Source organism: Phocoena phocoena, chromosome 20 (assembly GCF_963924675.1).
Source record: "Phocoena phocoena chromosome 20, mPhoPho1.1, whole genome shotgun sequence".
In the NCBI taxonomy this organism is placed as follows: domain Eukaryota; kingdom Metazoa; phylum Chordata; class Mammalia; order Artiodactyla; family Phocoenidae; genus Phocoena; species Phocoena phocoena.
The window spans coordinates 33,030,986-33,052,448 of record NC_089238.1 but is presented as its reverse complement, the minus strand read 5'-3'; the positions used below and the strand labels follow the sequence as shown (position 1 = coordinate 33,052,448).

Here is a 21,463-nt window from a genome sequence, read left to right as displayed (position 1 = left end):
AACAGGGCCAGCAAGGAGCAGATTTGGGGCTCAGGAAGAAGCTCCATGGCAAAGTTTGGCCTTAAATGGGAATACCCTCTGTTACTCAGGTGGTGAAAGGATTCTCTCTAGGGAGGGTTTGGAGAGGCTAGAAGAAAGAGGGCTTCCCTAGCCTCCCCTGTGGAATGCCAACCTAGGGGATGCCCTGGAGCCACCTACTCCTGGACTGGAGCATCCACCTATGCCCCTCTCTGGCTGCCATCTGTTAGGAGGCATGGGCAAGAGCCCCACGACCACTGCGTTCAGCCCTATGGGTGCCCTTGGCCCCTGCAGACCAAAGGACACCCACACATCTCCCTCCTCCCTACAGAGGGAACGCCGACAGATCCCTCTACACGAACCCACACAGCTGGAACCTGGTGGCCAGTGTTCTGGACCTGGAGTCCCCGCTGGTGTGGGTTCCTCCTACTCTCTCAGCCAGAACTACCAGACCAATGACCAACAGGTGGGTGGCTGCACCACTCAAGGTGGGGACAGGGAAGACAGAAGGAAGGGAAAGGAAAGGAAGAAGGGCAAGAAGGCTAGATGGAGGTAGAGGGAGGACAAGAGGACGGGAGCTGGAGGAAGAAAGGAAATGCCTTCTGTTTCAGACAAGAGGCTGCAAACTGTGGCCTGTGAGCTGCAGCCATTCAGCCCGTGGATATCTTTTCCTTGCCCTGCCTATTAGAGCGAAGAAAACTTGAATTTTGGTTGCCACCGTTTACACAATTGAGAGATTTCACTTAAAAATTCAGACTTGTGACTTCGGTTAAAAAGTCAACTCTGAGCCTGCATTTGCTCTTAGTAACACCCTTCTGGAGCGGAGGTGCAGCAAGGGTGAGTGGCTGTAGAAGACCCTGTGCTCTCCAGTTTACCACTGTCCCCACCAGGCCCTGTTGCCTGACACCTGTGTGCTTCACCCATTCATGTTTTCTGCCTAGTTCCTGCAGGCAGTAGGTTTGTGGCCCCTGCTTTTGAATCAAAGAATGCCAAACCTCACCCTGGGGGCTGATAGAGAAAGGATAATAATGCCTCCCTCCTATATACAGGGCAAGCTGGACAGTGTCATGGTTAAGAGTCAGACTGCCAGGTTCAAATCCCAGTTCTGCCATTTCCCAGCTATCTGACCTTGGGCAAGTTCCTTTAAATATCCTGTGCCTCAGTTTCCTCATCTGTGACATGGGATACTAATAACAGTACCTATCCCACAGGGTCATGCAAAAGATTAAGGAAGTGAATACACACAAATGACTAGAATATTGAAAACACTCAGTGTCAGCTATCATTATCATCATCCCCAAGGCTGTCGCAGAGATCAGACTGTATATGAAGAGATACTTTGTGAGCCTCTGGGAACTGAACGAAGATGAGGGATTTATCAGCTGGGCCAGAGGAAGCCTGAGCCAGCTTTGAAGCAGGTAGTGACCAGGCAGCTGACTCGGCAAGCTACTCTTTGTGTGACTGGGCAAGTCACTCACCCTTCCTGAACCTGAGTTTCCCCACCTATGAGTTTAAGGAGCCAGACAAAATGATCTCTGGACCCTCATTTTCTTTTTTTTTTTTTTAATTAATTTATTTATTTTTGGCCGTGTTGGGTCTTTGTCGCTGCGCGCGGGCTTTCTCTGGTTGCGGCGAGCGGGGGCTACTCTTCATTGTGGTGCGCAGGCTTCTCATTGTGGTGGCTTCTCTTGTTGCAGAGCACAGGCTCCAGGCGTACGGGCTTCAGTAGTTGTGGCACGTGGGCTCAGTAGTTGTGGCTTGCGGGCTCTAGAGTGCAGGCTCAGTAGTTGTGGCGCACGGGCTTAGTTGCTCCGTGGCATGTAGGATCTTCCCGTACCAGGGCTTGAACCTGTGTCCCCTGCATTGACAGGTGGATTCTTAAGCAGTGAGCCAACAGGGAAGTCCCTGGACCCTCATTTTCTTTTTTTTTCTTTCTTTTTTTTTTTTTTCGGCTGTACACACAGCTTGTGGGATCTTAGTTCCCCGACCGGGGATTGAACCTGGGCTCTGGCAGTGAAAGTGCGGAGTCCTAACCACTGGATCTCCAGGGAATTCCCTGGACCTTCATTTTCTAATCTGAAGTTGAATGCAACAATCTTCTTCTTAGTAATTTACTGTGTGCCAGGTACAGTGCTACACATGGGGGAAACAGCAGTGAAGGAAATGGTCCAGTTCCTCCTCATGGAGCTTACAGTCTAGGGCAGAAGCAGACATCAAACTAGTCATTACAAGTGTGAGGAATATGGCAAAAGAGGAGCTAGAGGGGATTGGGAAGCACAGAGCAGGGAGATGTACATCACCCTTGGCCTCAGGGAACAAAGCCCAGTGATTGTGGAGGAAAAGAGTCTACTCACAGAGTGTAAGCAGGGACCAAAGGCTTGGAGAGAGGGAAAGCTGATGCCTGAGAGGCTGGAGCATTACGTTTAAGAGGGAGGGTGACAGGAACTTCCCTGGTGGTCCAGTGGTTAAGACTCCATGCTTCCAATGCAGGGGGCGCAGGTTCGAACCCTGGTCAGGGAACTAAGCATGTCGCATGGTGTGGCCAAAAAAAAAAAAAAGCGGGAGAATCGGGCTGGTGAGCTGTGCAGGGCCTGACTACCAAAAGTCTCATAAGCCCCATTAGGGTTAAGGGTGATAGGAAGCTCTGAAGAGTGTGAAGCCCTGGACTGCCTGGGTCAGACCAGCTCTGCCATGTTAAAGAGAAAGGGAGAATGGACCAGAGCGGGTAAGAGGGGAGCTCAGCAAAATGTGCAAATGAGTATATGATCTCTTCTCACCCTTTGGCTGGGGCAGGGGAGCCTGTCTGTGATTCTTTCCCACTTTGACCCCCACCTTGGGCCCCACTTCCTCTCCGTTCAGGGGGCTTCTGACAACTGCCAAGCACTGCTGAATTTCTTTGAAAAGCTCCCCACTTTTGCCAGCCATGACTTCTGCGTCTTTGGAGAAAGTTATGAGAGTATATATGTGCCCCGCCACCCCGAGGGCACAAATTGTCAAGGGTCCATTTTCTATCAACTTCAAGTAAGTCTCAGGTCCTTGGCTGCTGAACAGGTGCAAAAGGCCAGCACTGCCCAGTAATCTTTACCCTGTCCTTCACTCTTCAAATATTCTTTGAGCACCCAGCCTGGCACAGACTGGAATACGGTGGTGACCAAGACAGTCTCTGCCTTCTAGGTGGGGGAAAAATAGGCAATAAGTGTACACACACATATAAACAAGGTCGTTTCAGAGAATGCTACGAGCTATGACGGACTACTTTAGACATCATAGTTGGGAAACCTTCCTGAGTAGGAAACAAGTGAGCTGAATGACAAGAAGAAGGCACGAGAAGAGCCTCAAGAAAAGTGGTCCAGGAAGAGACAAAAATAAGTGCAAACCTGAGGCAGAATAACCCAGGTGGAAAGAAGGCCTCTGTGGCTGGAGCAGAGTGAGCAGGGGCACTTGGTGGAGTGCCACTGGACAGATGAACGGGATCCTGGGGGCCTTGTAAGCTATGGTAAGGATTCTCTAGGAAGCCATTGGAGGGGTTTTAACAGGAGGATGGATTGCGGGGGTCGGGGGAGAGTAGAAGGAAGGAAACCAGTAGGGCCTGTTTCTAGTGGTCCAGGCAGAGATGATGGTGACACATGGACTAGAATGAGAGCACTGGAGGTGGAGATCAGTGGAAAGATTCAGGATACATCTGGATAGAGATCTGACCTTGATCTCTATCCCCTCTGGCCTGTTTCCCCATCTGTACATAAGGCTAATCTGAGACATCAGCTGCTCTGAGATGCTGAGTATGGTTCTCTGTTAATGCCGCACGAGGCAGTATAGCCAAGACACTAAGTGTAGACCTGGAAATGGCACTAACCTGGGTTTGAAACCTGGCTCTGCCACTGATTGGCTGTGTGACCTTGAGCAAGCTCTTTAGCCTCTCCGTGTCTCAGTTTGCTCATCTGGAAAATGGGAATGCACAAAGAACAAGAAAGAAAGAAAAGGAAATGAATTCCCTGGTGGTCCAGTGGTTAGGACTCTGCACTTTCACTGCCAAGGACATGGCTTCAGTCCCTGGTCGGGGAACTGAAATCCTCGCAAGCCATGCGGTGTGACCCCCCCCCCCCCAAAAAAGGGGATGCACACAATAGTACCTGCTTCACAGGATTAGGGTGAATAAAGGAGACAATGAATATGCAGGGCTCAGAGCAGGGCCTAGCACTCAAGCTTAGCCATTATCACTGTTACCAAAAGGAGGGGCTTCTCAACACTTATTTGTATCTTCTGGTATCAGGGCTTTGGAATGGGAAAGGAAATGAGCAACTACCAGCTGGGTGATGATCCTCTGATAGAGTATGGTTACTACCATGGCCTCATTGGCAATGAGTAAGTAGTGTATCCTTCTAGTCCTTGGCATGTCAACTTTTTTTTTTTTTTTGCGGTACACGGGCCTCTCACTGTTGTGGCCTCTCCCATTGCGGAGCACAGGCTCCGGATGCGCAGGCTCAGCGGCCATGGCTCATGGGCCCAGCCGCTCCGCGGCACGTGGGATCTTCCCGGACCGGGGCACGAACCCATGTCCCCTGCATCGGCAGGTGGACTCTCAACCACTGCGCCAGCAGGGAAGCCCGGCATGTCTACTTTTGAGGCAGCTGGCTCTCTGTCATCCTTAGGCCAGAGGCAGATGATGCCACCAGGCAGTCCAGTTTAGATTGATCAGAGGTAATTAATATGGCAGGAAATGGAGTAACTGCCCTGGGAATGGAGGTGAGCCCAGGTGGCCACACCCTCACTGCCTGATTCCAGGTCTCAGTCCACAGCCTCTGGACTTCCCTCAACACCTACTACTGCTCTGCTTTTATACCACAGAGGACAACTGCTTTAATGGGGTGAGTCACCCCTCTCCTCGGTGAGGGTTGGAAAGAGGGCACCTCTCTCCTCCTCAGCTGGTGGGAGAGCAAAGGAAAAGAGCTCAGAACCCCGGTGCACAGAGCTGTTCTTACACACACATACACACACAGAGCACACCCCCCAATCAGTTTACAGCAACCCTGTGAGGAAGGCAGATTGGTGGGACTCACATGGGGATTTAAAAATTCTTATTTCTAGAGGCTGGGGAAATTTCTGAGGATGGTCAAAAGGTACAAACTTCCAGTTATAAGATAAATAAGGGCATGTCCCTGGTGGCGCAGTGGTTAAGAATCCGCATGCCAATGCAGGGGACATGGGTTTGAGCCCTGGTCCGGGAAGATCCCACATGCCATGGAGCAACTAAGCTCGTACAACACAACTACTGAGCCTGCACTCTAGAGCCCGCGAGCCACAACTACTGAGCCCTCGTGCCACAACTACTGAAGCCTGCACGCCTAGAGCCTGTGCTCCGCAACAAAAGAAGCTAATGCAATGAGGAGCACATGCACCACAAGGAAGAGTAGCCGCCGCTCACAGCAACTAGAGAAAGCCTGTGCGCAGCAACGAAGATCCAAGGCAGCCAAAAATAAAATAAATAAATTTATATATATTTAAAAAAAGATAAATAAGTCCTGGGGATGTAATGTACAGCATGGTGACTATAATTAATAATAGTGTTCTGTATATTTGAAAGTTGCTAGGAGAGTAATCTTAAAAGTTCTCATCACGGGCTTCCCTCGTGGCACAGTAGTTGAGAGTCCGCCTGCCGATGCAGGGGATACAGGTTCGTGCCCCGGTCCGGGAAGATCCCACACGCCACGGAGCGGCTGGGCCCGTGAGCCATGGCCGCTGAGCCTGCGCATCTGGAGCCTGTGCTCTGCAACGAGAGGCCACAGCAGTGAGAGGCCCGCGTACCGCAAAAAAAAAAAAAAGTTCTCATCACAGGCTTCCCTGGTGGCGCAGTGGTTAAGAATCTGCCTGCCAATGCAGGGGACATGGGTTCGAGCCCTGGTCCGGGAAGATCCCACATGCCGTGGAGCAACTAAGCCCGTGGGCCACAACTACTAGAGCCCACGCAACTAGAGGTCACGCTCCGCAACAAGAGAAGCCACTGCAATGAGAAGCCTGCATACCACAACGAAGAGTAGCCCCCGCTCTCTGCAACTAGAGAAAGACCGCAAGCAGCAGCGAAGACCCAATGCAGCCAAAAATAAATAAATAATTAATTTAAAAAAAAAAAGTTCTCATCACAAGACGAAAAACTGTAACTATGTGAGGTGATGGATATTAACTAAACTTATTGTGGTAATCATTTTGTAACATATACAGATGTCAAATCATTATGGTATATACCTTAAACTAATACAATGTGTCGATTATATCTCAATAAAACTAGAAAAAAATGTAAATACATAAAAAATAAAATTTAAAACATTTTTTTCTTGTTTCTCATTGCTTTTAAATTGCAAATACAATATACTGTCCTCATTTAAAAATTCAGGTAATATTTCCTCCCTATTTTACAGGAAAACAAACTACCCCAACGCCCTCCAGGCAGTAAGGGGCAGACTGTGGACTAGAATTCAGGTTTTTTTGTGTCCAAGGACAGGGTTTCTCCCCTGGGCTGTGTGGTCTCCCCATAGGGCCTCCAACTCTGCCCCCTACCCTGCCCTAATCCAGAAGAAACCTACAAAGGCCTTGGCAAAACACTTAGCAGAGAGGCCCTGATCCACATCAGAGATAACATTTTCTCTGACACAGGAGATAGGACTGTCCCCAATTCCTCCCACAGTATTTGCTGTCACATCACTCCTGTCTCTTCCTCCCAAGAGGGTGTGCATATCTGAATGCAAGTGATGCAAATCTGAATGCAAACTTCAGCACTCTGTGATTTTTTTAAACCAAATAAACAGCAGGAGGTCTCACAGGGAATGATGACAACTCTGAGGGGATGACCTTCCCAGAGCAGTGTTTTCTGCCTCTGCTCCCGGGGCTGGTGCTGGGCCCTCAAGGTTCTGATTAGCCATTGCCAGAACCCAAAATGACAAATGCCTCGCATTTTCCTTTGACCCTTGGGTTATTGTGCCCAGGGAGCAATCACGGCTCACCAAATTCTGATTTTCACATTAGATTAATGCACAATCTAACTCCAGATTTCTGCCAAGGGTTTGCCTGCCATGCAGCCTTGCAAAGTTCCTGCTGTGCATGCCCACGTGGAGATAGTAGAATACCACCAGGAGTAGGAAGGGGTGAGATAAGAGGACCACAGAGCCTTTGGGCCTATCTAAATGGGGTCAAAACTTAAAAAAAAAAAAAAAAATTGTGAATCCTGGCCTCTAGAGCATAATCCAGCCCCCTGACTTTGTGGAGCTGGCTTACAATTGGTAGCTCTCTCCCACGAGGAGGGGAGCAGCAGTGCCCTCAGCTCCCCGTGGTATGGCATGGATGTGTCCCCGGGGGTCAGCTCCAAGACTGCCTCCTGACCCAAGAGGCCAGAGGGCACAGGCTCAGTCCCTCATGCTTTGCTGGCCGTTTTCACCATGTTAGGTGTCCCAGTCAACAGACCCTGTGCCTGAAAGAGTAGCAAATTGTGTTTTTACCCTCAACCCTGGAAAGTCCTTGGGCTGATTCCTCTCTGCAGGTCCTGGAAGCTTATGGTATGATTCAGGGCATTGCCCTCAACATCTGCAACCTCTACTCACTCTGCCGAGGGGCACATGGCTACCAGGGGCCTTAACGCTGCTGGCATGAGCAACCTCTTCTGAAGATATCAGGCCAACGTGGCCACCCCAGGAACTGGCTGGTGAGGTGGGATGGGAGACAGTGAGTGCTGTGCCCTGTAGTCTGGAGATAATTATTAGAGGTAATGCTTTTCTCCACCTTTGCAACTAGTCCAATACACCATCATCTCTTTTTTTTTTTTCATGTTCTGTCTTATTTTATTCTTTCTGACAGAGTTTTGAAAAGAATCTTGCTCCAGGAGAATGTTTTTCCCCCTTGGATCTTTTTTAACAAAATTCAAGAACAGAATGAAGAACTTGGGCTGATGATTATTATTTTTTTTAACAACTTTATTGGAGTATAATTGCTTTACAATGGTGTGTTACTTTCTGTTTTATAACAAGGTGAATCAGTTATACACATAAAGTTATGGGACGCTTCACGAATTTGCGTGTCATCCTTGTGCAGGGACCATGCTAATCTTCTCGGTATCGTTCCAATTTTAGTATACGTGCTGCTGAAGCGAGCGCCACCATCATCTCTTGCCTGGACTATTACATCCTTCTAATTTGAAGATTCCTGCTGCCCCCCACCCCTTTGCTCTCCTGTAGTCTTCTTCTTGCAGTAACCTTTTAAAACTAAGGTCAGCTCACATCCTCAGCTCAAAATTTTCTACGGCTTCTCTTCTTACTAGGATGAAAGCCAAAGTCCTCATTTACCATGGCTGACAGGGCCCCACAATTCTGCCTCCTCTCTGACCTCTTTTTCTGTTACTCCTCCTCTCCCACTGCTCAGCCTCAGCTACAGACTCAGGGACTTTGTACTTTCTGGTCTCCTGCCTGGAACCCTCAGCCACCAGATGTCTGCGTGGTTTCCTCCCTCACTTCTTTCAGGTCTCTGCTCAGACCCTTTATCAGAGAGGTCTCCCCAAAAAAAAAGAGCTGCTACCACCTCCCCAACCTTCCCACCTCTGTCACTCCAGCACCTTATTCTGCTCCATTTCTTTTCATAGCACTTAGACTGCTCAACATTATTTCCTTAGTATTATTGTTTATCACAACCCCCTGTTCAAATGCAAGATCAATGACTGCAGGAACTTTGCTTTTTTGCTGCTATATTCCCAACACCTGGCACATAGGAGGCGCTTAAAAACTATTTGTTGGGGGGACTTCCCTGGTGGCACCGTGGTTAAGAATCTGCCTGCCAATTCAGGGGACACGAGTTCAATCCCTGCAACTAAGCCCGTGTGCCACAACTACTGAGCCTGCACTCTAGAGCCCATGAGCCACAACTACTGAAGCCTGCGCGCCTAGAGCCCGTGCTCCGCAACAAGAGAAGCCACCACAATAAGCCTGTGCACTGCAACAAAGAGTAGCCCCCGCTCACCACAACTACAGAAAGCCCGTGTGTACAAACGAAGACGAACACAACCAAAAATAATAAATAAATAAAATTGATTCTTTAAAAAACAAAACAATTTGTTGGGGACTTCCCTGGTGGTGCAGTAGATAAAACTCCACGCTCTCAATGCAGGGGGCTTGGGTTCGATCCCTGGTCAGGGAACTAGATCCCACATGCATGCTGCAACTAAGAGTTCACATGTCACAGCTAAGGAGCCCTGGAGCCACAACTAAGGAGCCTGCCTGCTGCAAGTAAGACCTGGTGCAACCAAATAAATAGATAAATATATAAAAAAAAAAAAAAGCTTACCTAGGGCAGCCTTGGACTGTGGACAGCATGGTCTGAGCCTGAAAGAGATCAGAATGTGAGGTGCTCAGGATGGTGGGAATGGGGGGACAGGCAGCACTTCCCCAGGGTCCCCTGACCAGGACAGGTGTGTCCTTGGGATCCTTACTTCTTGGGACTATCACGTGATGATGATAAGAGAGGAAGACGTGCAAAGTGGCCTGGCTGCCCCTCCTCTCTCTGTCCTGCCTTCTCCAGGTAACTCTCCCTGACAACTCCCATTTGGATTACAGGGTGGACCAGGGGTTGCTGTGTAAGTCAGAACATTTCCAGACAGAAAGGACTTTGAGATCATCTAGGCCAACTCTTCTGTTTTACAGAGGAGGATTCTAGAGAGAGAGAAGGACTTAGTCTGCATGGGAAGGGGACGAGCAGAATTACAGAAGGGGCTCAGGGCTGTAGAGCATGGGACGAGCTTGTGGGATCCCAAAATAGCATCTCTATGAGGTTCACCAAGTATTGGGGGACTGGCATGGAAAATGGGATGGTGGGAGGGAATATCTGAGGCTTTCAACCCCATAACCCCTTCCATACTCTCTGCTTCCAGCCTCCTGACGGCCCCATTTCTGGGGTGCCTGAATGTATCCAGGCCGTACCACATACCTGTAGCTGAGCCACACCCTCAACTCCCTCCCTGCCTAGGAACTGTGCAGGTAAGCCCGAGGAGATCTAGCAGCCACTGGCAGAGGCATGAGAGCGTGGATATGACCTCCCAAGATTGGGGGGCCTTCTTGGGGAGAGGTAGGGCAGAGATAGCTGACACTAAGATGTAGGGTAGGGCAGGCTGTTGGTTCACTACTATGATCCCAGCCCCTGTAACGGTGCCTGGAACGTGTGGTGCTCCAAGGACAATGGTGTTTCAAGGACAAAGGACAACCCTGCCTGAAAAAGTTTCAGCGTTACACATCCTACTGGACTCTAATCACCATGTTGCGATGGGTACGAAATTCCTGAGCCCACCTGGGCTACGAGACCTGTTCCTCTCTCGTCCCAAATAAGGAAAGGCATCTGCCCCATCCCACTCCCACTCTAAAGAAGGATGGTATATGTGCCTCGACCAATCAGAAAACAAAAATTTCACCTCGGACCGGCTCCTTGTTCTAGGGCTATAAAAACTGACTAATAGGGGCTTCCCTGGTGGTGCAGTGGTTGAGAGTCCGCCTGCCAATGCAGGAGACACTGGTTCGTGCCCCGGTCCGGGAGGATCCCACGTGCCGCGGAGCGGCTGGGCCCGTGAGCCATGGCCGCTGGCCCGCGTACCACAAAAAAAAAAAAAAAAAAACTGACTAATAGCACGTGTTCGGGGTTGGCTCTCCCAGACTACTAGGCAGTCGTCCTGCTGTCCTGGCAGCGACCATTCCCTCTAATAAATTCTAACCTCTTTACATTCTGCTTTGTGTCTGGAAATTCTTTTCCAACCCGCGTTCGGACCACGACAGAATACAGTAAACACTCAAATATTTGTTGAAAGAAGAAATGGATGAGGGAGAGGCACCTGTTGCAATTGGAAGAAGATGGGATGGAGGTGGGGGTCCTAGAGCCCAGGCACAGGGTGTGGGAAACAATCGTTATCCTGGGAGAGCGGACAGGCCCATATCTACGGGCAACTCTTTGCTGATTAAGAGGCAAGGCTGAAAAGGGGCTCCAGGAATCCCAGTTCCCAGTTTCCTGGAGTAGACGCCGGCTGTCTGGACATCCTCAGCTGCTTCTGCCTGCAGCGCCCAGGTTTGCCCTCAGTACCAGAGGCAGTATATGGACATGGTCCCTTTCCCCTGGGAGCTGCTGCAGAATGACCTCTGAGTCCTTGTCTATAAAGGGGGCAGTGACCTGGCTTACAACTTCGCGGGTGGGGAGAGGTCTGTGGAGGCCCTGAAGCAGCCAGTGAGGACGTGATGCCCCAGGGGAAGGGTGGACTCCGGGCGGCCAGGGTGGGGGTGGGATGGCTGCAGCCCTTTCTTCTCCCAGAAGTCAACAGCCAGAGGAAGAGTCACTTCCCAGGCAGCTCTAAGTGGGTGCTGTTGCTGGATACCTTCTGCCTGGGAGAAGAACCCTCAGGAGAAGGAGGAGGATGGAAGAAGATCAAAGCCCAAGTATTTCAAAAGCAAAGAAGACCTTGGCCCTCCAGCTGTCTAAACCTGAACTCCTGGGAGGCGACATCACAGAGAGGAGAGATAACTTCTTTCCAAAAGAAATTTATTAGCATTTAAATGTGCCCCAATCCCTCTATCTTAAAAAGTACAAACCCTCCTTTGCCCTCCAGCTACAGCTCTCCTCTGCAGCCTGATCCCATCTGGCTCAAACCCCCTCTCAGCCACAGAGAAGGTCCCACAGCCCAAGGCCTTGTCAACCTCCTCCCTGCTTGACTGCTCAAACACATTGAGTCCCTCAGTCCTCTGGCTTCTGTGTCTTCACTCAGCCTCCAGCAGTCCTCAGGCCTCCTGGGTTGGGCTGTTTCCCAGCATGCTGGAGACTCTTCCCTCCTCAACCAGGAGCCTGAGCACAGCTCTTCTCAGGGCTCAGAGGCCTCTGCTCTCTGAAGGCTCCCCCAGGGCAACCAAGCCGGCTTGTCAGTGCCTCCATCAGCAGTTCTGGCTCTCAGCCGCCCAGAGCTTTAGCCCACGGCCTGAATGTGTGAAACACATTCACCTTCAAATTGAACTCACTGTCTCTGCCTCCACACCTGCTCCTCCAGTCTCCGCGAATCAAGAGGCGGAGTTGAGGTGGGGGGAAGGAGGTGCCCAAGGGCAGATAATCCTTCACTTTTTCTCCCTCACCTTTCACACTCCATCGGTTGCCAAAGCCCACTTTGCTCCATTCCCACTCCCTTGGACTCCTGCGGTAGCCTCCTGGCTAGTCTCTCAGCAACTTCTCTGGCTGGACACCAGTATTCTTCAGGCAACAGCCAGTGTGACCTTCAAACAGTGCAAATATGAGCATGACAGCTGTTCCATCCAACCCTTCAAAGGCTCCCAGAGCCCTTAGGATAAAGGGCTGAGCACAGAGGCTTAAATGGTCCTCTGGCTGCCTCTATAGGCTCCAACCTTCCTGGTCTTTTAATTCTTCAAAGATGCCAGTATCATCTCTGCGAGGCTTAGCTCTTTGCTGGAATGTACTCCCTTTCTACCACTCTGTTTAGAGAACTCCTACTCCCTTTCACATCCTTAGAGAGTCCTTGAATCCCCGGACTGGGTTGCAGGCTCCCCAAAACTCCCTATGTTCCCCATTTGTTAACATTTATCACACCTGTGATTCTTTGACAGTTGGCTGCTCAGATGATCATGAGCAATGTCAACCTGCACAGACACCTGAAGTGCCTATTCTGCTCTGAGCTATGTTCCAGGACACAGCTGTTGTTTAATCAATGATTATCTGTTGAAGAAATGAGGGTTCTGCCCTGGTGGTGGAGGGGGTGTGTGTGATGTATTGGGAGGTAAGGCCTTTGGGCGGTGATTAGGTCATAAGGGTGGAACCCTCATGAATGAGATTAATGCTTTTATAAAAGGGATGCCAGAGAACTCCCTTGCTTCTTCTACCATGTGAGGTTACAGCCAGATGTACATCTATGAACGAGGAAGTGGGCTCTCCCCAGACACTGAATCTGCTGGTGCCTTTATTTTGGGCTTCCCAGCCTCCAGAACTGTGAGGAATAAATTTCTGTTTTTATAAGCTACTGGGTCTATAGTATTTTGTTATAGCAGCTTGAATGACATTATTCCAAACGCTTTCTTTTTTACTTGAACCTGGAGTCTGTCCTTTCTTTCACCATCTGTGACTACTCTAAAACCACAGGGCTACAATGACAAATATGGGCCTAGCCTCATCCTCAGGTCAGTGAATGAGGCTAACTAGCCTCAGATTTTTGGGGTTGAAATGGGCCTCCGTAGAGATTCCCCAATATTTTATTCCAAAGATGTTTGCTTATTATTTTCCCTACGAGTTCTGAATTTTGGAAGATTTTTGCCTACCAAATATGATGAGCTAATTAATGATAGCTGCTGTAGCTTCTGTGGGGAAGGACAAATATTTGATTTTCTTTTTTTTTTTTTTTTTGCGGTACATGGGCCTCTCACTGTTGTGGCCTCTCCCGTTGCGGAGCACAGGCTCCGGACACGTAGGCTCAGCGGCCATGGCTCATGGGCCCAGCCGTTCCGCGGCACGTGGGATCTTCCCGGACCGGGGCACGAACCCGTGTCCCCTGCATTGGCAGGTGGACTCTCAACCACTGCGCCACCAGGGAAGCCCAAGAGGCCCCCAATATATTTGAATTCAGGGATTCTTGGCCATGAAAAGTCCTTTGCAGGCCAGTGTGGGTGGCTGGTAAGCTTACCTTTTGGGGTTCAGGGAGGGGGTACTGTTTTAAGCTACATATCCTGAAAGAATTCCAGCAAAAGTATTTCTCCTGGATCAGCTTCCAGCATTTAGATTATTGACCTATTCATTCTATAGGTAACATACAGGCTTGAATTGTTCACTAATGATTACCTGGTCTGTCTTTTGCTCCTCCAAAGAGTGACTGTAAACATATTAAAGACAGAGGCCTCTTTTTCTCAGACTTCCAAGACTCTATACTGTATTTGGAAGAGATTAAATGTCTGATAGACTTAATAACCTAGAGAAGGAAGTATGGAATGGTCAAGAGGAATTTGGAAGGGGAGTTCCCTGGTTGGTCCAGTGGTTAGAATTCTGGGTTTTCACTGCTGAGGCCCTGGTTCAATCCCTGGTTGGGGAACTAAGATCCTGCAAGCCGGGAGGTGTGGCCCTCCACCCTAAAAAAAGGGGAATTTGGAAGACAATGCTCAACTTATTGCCCCCTCCCACCTTCAGTTGAGGATATCTTGTAAGTTTACCCCTCTAAGATGACAGTAGAGACGGGTTTTAGGTAAACGATGTTAAGTGTAAGTTGGGGGCTGAGAAGCTGAGACAGTGCCCAGAGAAGTCTGTAGTACTAAACGAGAACTATCTGCCAAGGCAGGGGCCCAGATGGGCGGAGAATGAAGAGTAATCAGGGAGGACACAGAAAGTTACAGCAGAGTCATACAGACTCTGTCCAGCTCAGAAGAATTCCATCAATAATCCTAAAGTCCACGAATCTGTCTAAAGCCCAGGTAGGATTCTCAGACCTGCTCTATCTTGTTTGCAAGCATCCACTCAGTGCTAAACTAACCATGAACCAGAGGAGATGCTTTGTGGTTTTTCCTTTTTCCTCTTAGCTTCTTCCCTGTTCTCTCATGAAAAGAGAGAGAGGGATAAATAACCTTAAAAAAAAAGTCAGGAGTTTCCTACACAGTCTTGGGACAAAATCCCATATTAAAGAGAGAATCTAGGGACTTCCCTGGTGGCACAGTAGGTAAGAATCCACCTGCCAATGCAGGGGACACAGGTTCGATCCCCAGTCCGGGAAGATACCACATGCGGTGGAGCAACTAAGCCCGTGCACCACAACTACTAAGCCTGAGCTCTAGAGCCCGTGAGACACAATTACTGAGCCTACGTGCCACAACTACTGAAGCCCACGCGCCTAGAGCCTGTGTTCAGCAACAAGAGAAGCCACCGCAATGAGAAGCCTGTGCACGACTACGAAGAGTAGCCCCCCTCGCCGCAACCAGAGTGAGCCCGCACGCAGCAACGAAGACCCAACACATCCAAAAATAAATAAAATTTAAAAAAAGAGAGAGAGAGAATCTAAAAATTCAAATGTAAACTCAACTGAGAAACACCAAACTCACAGCAGTATTTTCAGAATCTGTCTCTCTCATTTATAACACCCTATCAGACGATGCATCACATTTTTTGGCTTGGAAAATATCTGATCACTACCGACCACTGAACATGACAGTTGGGAGATCACCTAGGCACGGGGGTTTCCAAACAAAGGCTTGGAGGACAGTGGCTGGGGATGTAAGCCCTGAAGTCAGAGAGCTTGGGTTTCAAGGCTTGCTTTGCCATTGACTAGGTATGTGACCTTGGGCAAGTGACTCACCTCTCTAAGCTTCAGTTTTATGATCTGTAAAATGGGGTCCCTACCCTACAGGGTCTTGAGGTGTGGATAAGATAAAGCATGTAAAGTTTTACTTTTAGAGTATATTAGTTGATTAATAAACCTATATGCACATAAGAATTCCAGGACCACACAGTAAATCTTTGGCTTCCTAGGAGTCCACAGAACACACTTTGGGAGCCAAATCCAATATCCTCAGAATAGTAAAGAGGGAAAAAGAAGTGCAGGGAGGGGAAATGACTTTCCCAAGGTTACACAGAAAGTTAGGGGCACAGCCTGGTTCAGGGCCTGGGTTTCTGAATTCCTCAATGGGCTTTTTGCAATGTGCCTCCCTGGTCATCCTCCCATCAGGGTAGAGCCACCAAAGTCATACCAAAGCCTGGGTGCCCAGGGAGCCAGAAGGTTTGGAGCTTAGGCATTACTGATGGTCTGGAAGGAGATCAGAATTTAGCTTTAGGCTGTCAGTGAGTTGCTTTGGATAAGACAGTCGAAACTACTATAAATTGGGAACTCCCTGGTGGTCCAGTGGTTAGGACTCCATGCTTCCACTGCAGGGGGAATGGGTTCGATCCCTTGTCAGGGAACTAAGATCCCGCATGCTGTCCAACGCAGCCAAAACACAGCAAAACAAAACAAAACTACCGTGAATTGAAGTTACTGACTCTCTGATAAATGGGACTGAAAAACAAGAACACTGAATAAAAAGGCCTTGTATCTCTTCTTCATTCAAGCACCAAACATTTTATAACACAGTTTGCACAGATCTCAACCTCTCAAAGTCCTTTGTGTTCTAGGTATTTTTGCCTCCACCCCAAGCCAATTCAATAAGGCTTTTGTCTGCTGAAAGAGTTTGCCTCCAACCAAGGAATGGGCAGGTGTCAGTAAGTATTTCTAGGACGTTAGTGAAATAAGCCAGTCACAAAAAGACAAATTCTTCATGATTCCACCTATATGAGGTATGTGAAGTCAAACTCTTAGAAAATAGAAGGGTGGTTGTCAAGGATTGGGAGGAAGAGATGGGGAGTTGTTTGATGGGCATACAGTTTCAGTTTTGCAAGATGAAAAAGTTCTAGAGATCAGTTGCACAATAATATGCGTATAGTTTTAACACTACTATGCGGTACACTTAAAAACAGCTAAGATGGTAATTTTTATGCTATGTGTTTTTACCATAATTTTTTTAAAAGCATTTTTAGGCACAAAAGGTAGTATGAGAGAGATGGCTAGGAGACAAGCAACCCAGTATTGCCTCAGGACGGGGTGATGAGGATACATTTTTTTCAAAACTTAAAAGAGCCACCAGTCAACACTTCCTTCCACTCCTCCCACACTCAGCTAGGAACACGTGACCACAAAATCTTTAAAAAAATGTTTCTCTATTCTTTCTCCCGAGGGCAAAGGGCGTAAATATTCTTTCTGATACCACTTCCAGGGACTAAGCCAAAGAGAGACTGAGCTTCCTACCTCTCTGTAAAGAGTCCCTTCTTCAACAGGCAGAACTAGATAGGAAAGTTCTCTTGACGAAAGTGAGGCAGGTAGGACCAAACGGGAACCTGGAGGACTACGTTCTCCAGCACGCATTACTCCTCCTAGGGCGCAGTCAGTGACGGAAGAACTCGCACTACGTTTGCGACAGGAACGGGGAGGAGGAACTACATATCCCAGGATGCAAAGCGCCACCACTCTAGTTACAGGCTGGCTTGCTTTCTGGTAGCTGGCGTTCCCCGCCAAATGGACAAGAAGGGTGGGGGTGGGGAAATGTTTAAGATTGGGAAGCCCGGTGCTCTACCAGACTTGACACTTCGAAAGAGGAAGGAGAGTATTGGAAGGCTGTTTTTCCCTCTCAGAGTAGTGCCCGCGCAAGGTGGCGAGGATTTAAGGGCCCTCTCCTTTATTTATTGTTTCTCAGAGGCAATGCCAGGCCCCCATTGGTCGACGACCTCGAGGGCAGGTGGGAAGTCCGTAAAACCCCAAATCGAAGTTATCTGCGTCTCTCCATTGGCCCTCGCCTCGAGCGCAGGCGCAAGGGCTCCTACTCCTGTCCCTGGGGACTGGTGAGCGGCAATTGGCCAAAGCCCGCGAAGTAGGAGTCTGGATTGGTAGTTGCTAGCAAGAGCCTGGTTTCTTCCTTGACTTCTGCAAGTGATAGTGTGTGATTGGTTTAAATCCGCGGGCACCCGTCGATGATTGGGCAGGAGCCACGGGCGGGGTACGATCATTGGCTGGTGCTGGGGCCCTCCCTCCTCGGGCGGGCAGCGAATGATGAAATGGGAACGGGGAGGGGAAAGGCCGCGACGTGAGCGCGCGACCTCCGGCGCCATTTTGTAGAGAAACAAGCGGAGTTAACCGAAGAGGGGTCGAGGAGAATCGGAGTCGGGCACCCAGGAGTTTCCTGTGTCCATCGCCGTCGGAGCCGCCTGAGGTGAGGTGGGCTGGGGTCGGATGCTGGGGCCGGCGGGCGATGTCAGCTACGGAAAGCGGGTGCCGGTGCGGGAAGGACCGGGGGTGGTCCCGGGGCCACTGGGAGCGTTTCCCGGCGCTCCGCTGTGTGAGGGGCAGTCGGGACGGGGAAGTGGAGAGGCGAGAGAGGGCAGACTCTCTCCCCTCGGCTGTAGAGTCTTTGGGCTCTGAAGAGAAGAGGCCGAGGCGAAGGCTCCACAAAGCGGAGGGTAGAGCGCGGGATGAGACCCGGGATGGCCCCCGGCCCGGGCCTGGAGGCTCTGAGGGCGGCGGTGGCGGCAGCTGGGGCGGCTGGGCCTCGGTTCGCGCGGACTTCACCCTTCTCAGACCCCCACGAGCTCCTCAACTGCCGGATGGGTGCAGCGGGCATCGGCCCCGGAGGCCTAGCTCCGGGGGGCGAGGGGCCCGTGTTTGGAGTACAGGCTCCCAGTCCCTCTGGGCGGACCTGGAACTGCCAGTCCCCTCCCCCGCCCCCAGCACGTTGTCAAACCCCGGGTGTTTCGGGTGTCCGCAGGTGGGAGGGGCGGGCGGGAGAGAGCACTTCCTCATTACTTCTTGCCACAGGTTTTGTTCACTCGCGCGCCCGGGCGCTCACTCTGTCTCCAAAGTCGGCCCCCATCCACCGGGCCCAGTTGTCTGTGCTGTAGTGGCGGTTCCGCTCATCCGTAGGAAGTGCCCGCTTCCTAGCCGAGCACTTGTAGGCCTCAGCGCTGGTGGCAGAGAGACTTACTACAGGTCTTATTAGAGGGTTCCGTGAGGCCAAACACACAGGTGTTCTTTTTCAGTACCACCCCCCTCTGTAGATTTCACCCCACCGGGCTCCCACAGAGGAGTACCCTCACTAGGATGAAGCTTTAATGCTTAATGTCTGTGGTTTGGAAATGTTGTGTTTAAAGTAAACTTGGAGCAGAAACTTTGCCCCTTGAAGTCATTCAAATGTCACAGTTTTTAGGACTCTAATAAAAAGTATTTTTTTCCTGAAAGTGAGTAATAGCACTTAGTCTCCCTCTTCCTCTAAAATTCGATTGCCTTGGGGAGTTTATTTGACCAGTTAATAATTGAGTGAGTGTAGTTTATTACCGTTTGCGAAAAAAATTCTGAACATTTGCCTCATGACAATCCGTTTGATAGGAGTTAGGGATACACAGATGAAAAAATGGTTGGACATGTACAAAATCAGGAAATAGGTCAAACAGAATAAGAACAAACTTGTTTGTGTAGAAGTATTTGGGTTTAATGTGCTCAGGTTGACATTCCTACCCATCCAAAGATTGGCAGTGTAGTATTTTAGGTATTAATAAGATAATATGGTATCAGTTTAAATAATCCTGTTGTAGGACACTGCAGATTGTTACCTTGTCTGAGGAGAAAATGAGCTGATGATAAATAAAGTTTTAGACATATAGTTAGTTGTGCTTTGACTGAAAAGGTCCCATGATGATAAAACTTGTTTAGAGAGTTGGTTTCTTTTCAACAAGTGGGGGCCCAAATCCTTCCGTGGAAACTTAAGTCTAGAATCAAGGCACCAAGATTTAACCATCAATAACTGAAAGTATTACCCTTTCTTGCCTAAGATTGTAATCATAGAAGTTTTAAGGCAACCTTTTGTGGCATTATGGTGGAACAGAACTGAAATGCTTTTGGTTCCTAACTCACTCGAATGGATCTCTGGCTTAGCTTCTTTCTTTATGGTCTCTTAAATTTCTACTGGGGTTTTAAATCCCAGTCTCTTTAATATGGATCTTTTCAGGCTAAGTACTGTGATGTTCTCCTAACTTTGGGTTAAGTCATTAAAAAAAAAAAGCAAAAACAATTGTGAGGACAGAAGAGGAAATGCTTCCTATTTCTTGACAGCATGTTTTAAGACTAATCTCAAATTATCCTTGCTTTTTCCAAGTATGTTTTTGGTTAGATTCTGATCTTGTTATGAAAAGCTTTCTTTTTAGCCAATTTAAATTTATGAACTTGAGTCTTTATTTCATTCTACCACATAACAGATCTTTGGTACTCAATACCTTGGAAGAGAATTTATCACAATAATTTTAATTGAATGCTCAGATATTTCAAGGCATTTATTTTTCATGAGAAGTTTATGATTCTTGAATTAACAAAAGTAGTACCTGCTATGAATTTGGTATATTCTTTTGTAAAAGAACAAAGCTGACTTTCAAGTCAGTACATATTATTAGTTGAAGCATTTCTTAACCAGCCCTCTGATCAAACTGAACTTCCTGCTGGGAAGTTTCAAAATGGCATCCTACTGAGTCTTATTTTAAGACCTTATATAAAGAAAGATCCAGCAGTTCCTTTTCTGTTTGCTCACAATTTTTAAGAAGCATGTTTCAAAGCTAAAATGGGCTCAAAACCTTTTGCACCCTGTATGTACACAGTAGTTAATTTTAACGTACTTTTCATTCATACATTTGCAAGAATGTAGCAAAGCAAATAAAACAAATTATTCGTTGGAAAGCATTGTTTGAGAAGTCACTAATTAGAGGTGTAGACTTAATCTGAAATCCTGTGTTGAGATTTGAAGGAAATGCAGCCTTTGGGAGTGTGGAGCATAGGTTTAAGAAATGCATTTCTGGGGGAAAAAATGCATTTCTGTCTTTAATGCTAGAAGGCTCAGGATATACCTCTAGGCTAAATTAAAATGTTGAATGAGATGTTAAACTGTCTGCAGGAGAGGTGTTGGTTTTATTGTGCTTTTTGGTTTTTTTTTGTTTTTTGGACTAATTATATGAAATGTAACATGGAATGAAAGCATATTGTGAAAGACACCATTTTATTGCTCTTAAACTTCATATTAAGAGCTCAGCATTTTCCCTTTCAGATAATTAGTTTGAAATTTTGTCACCTTGGATTTAGAGCTCTTAGTTTTGAAATGCAGTGTTACTTTTAAAATTTTTGGTAGACTCATAAGAATAGTTACTCCTTTGTTTCAGACCCTGTCTTTTCTGCAGTAGCTTTCTAACTAATCTCCAGTATCTTTTCCCTATCATTTGTTTATTGGATTTCTTTATTACATAAGTAATACGTGAATATGTTCTAATTGTAAATGATTCTGGGAATACAGTTAATTCTTTACATTAATGCCAAATTGTCTACTAAATCATTGGTTTGAAACTAGGCATCCTATACGCCAAAGTTTTTCAAGTACCTTGGCCTAGAGCTTATTGTGTAAGTATTGATCCCTCCCTACTTATAGCAGCATATTACAACTTACACTTTAGTTAAGACTGTTGCACAGTGGTTCCCAAATACATTTTTGCCCCTTTTATCTGGAATGTCATCGTCTGTATCTGCAAAAACATTATCCATCATTCCAGTTCATACTCAGATGTACTGTCTATAATCTTTTCCCTGACTTCCCTAAGCAAAATTTATTTCTTACATTCCTCTTGGCTAGTTTCACTTATCTTTACCATGTATTGCCTTATAAGTTGTCTCATTTTATAGTAGGTAAGAAGTCTCCCATCCTCCAAACATATACATACAGTTGCCCTGAATGGTAATTGAATAATACTTCATTTGTTACAGTTGGGTAGATTTATAGAACATGGTGTTCTTGGAAAACAGTACCTCTGGTTTTCTTTTGAGGACACAGACTGTTTTTCTTGGAGCTATATACTT

The 21,463-nt window shown here is 48.0% G+C and overlaps 1 protein-coding gene and 2 non-coding genes across 3 annotated transcripts in view; 2 read left to right on the top strand and 1 right to left on the bottom strand.

The window, feature by feature from the left end:
• Positions 1–2,465: 2,465 nt before the first annotated feature.
• On the top strand, positions 2,466–2,538 carry TRNAW-CCA (transfer RNA tryptophan (anticodon CCA)). Its single transcript has one exon. It is a non-coding gene; the product is annotated as a tRNA-Trp (tRNA).
• A 5,511-nt stretch (positions 2,539–8,049) lies between these two features.
• LOC136141595 (U6 spliceosomal RNA) lies at positions 8,050–8,156 on the bottom strand. The gene has a single exon (XR_010657767.1). It is a non-coding gene; the product is annotated as a U6 spliceosomal RNA (small nuclear RNA).
• Positions 8,157–17,676: 9,520 nt separating this feature from the next.
• Positions 17,677–21,463, top strand: part of CNOT1 (CCR4-NOT transcription complex subunit 1) — a 99,861-nt gene continuing 96,074 nt past the window's right edge. Inside the window, exon 1 of the mRNA XM_065898882.1 lies at positions 17,677–17,792. The gene's annotated coding sequence lies outside the window, so the exon portion shown is untranslated. The remainder of the gene's footprint in view (positions 17,793–21,463) is intronic.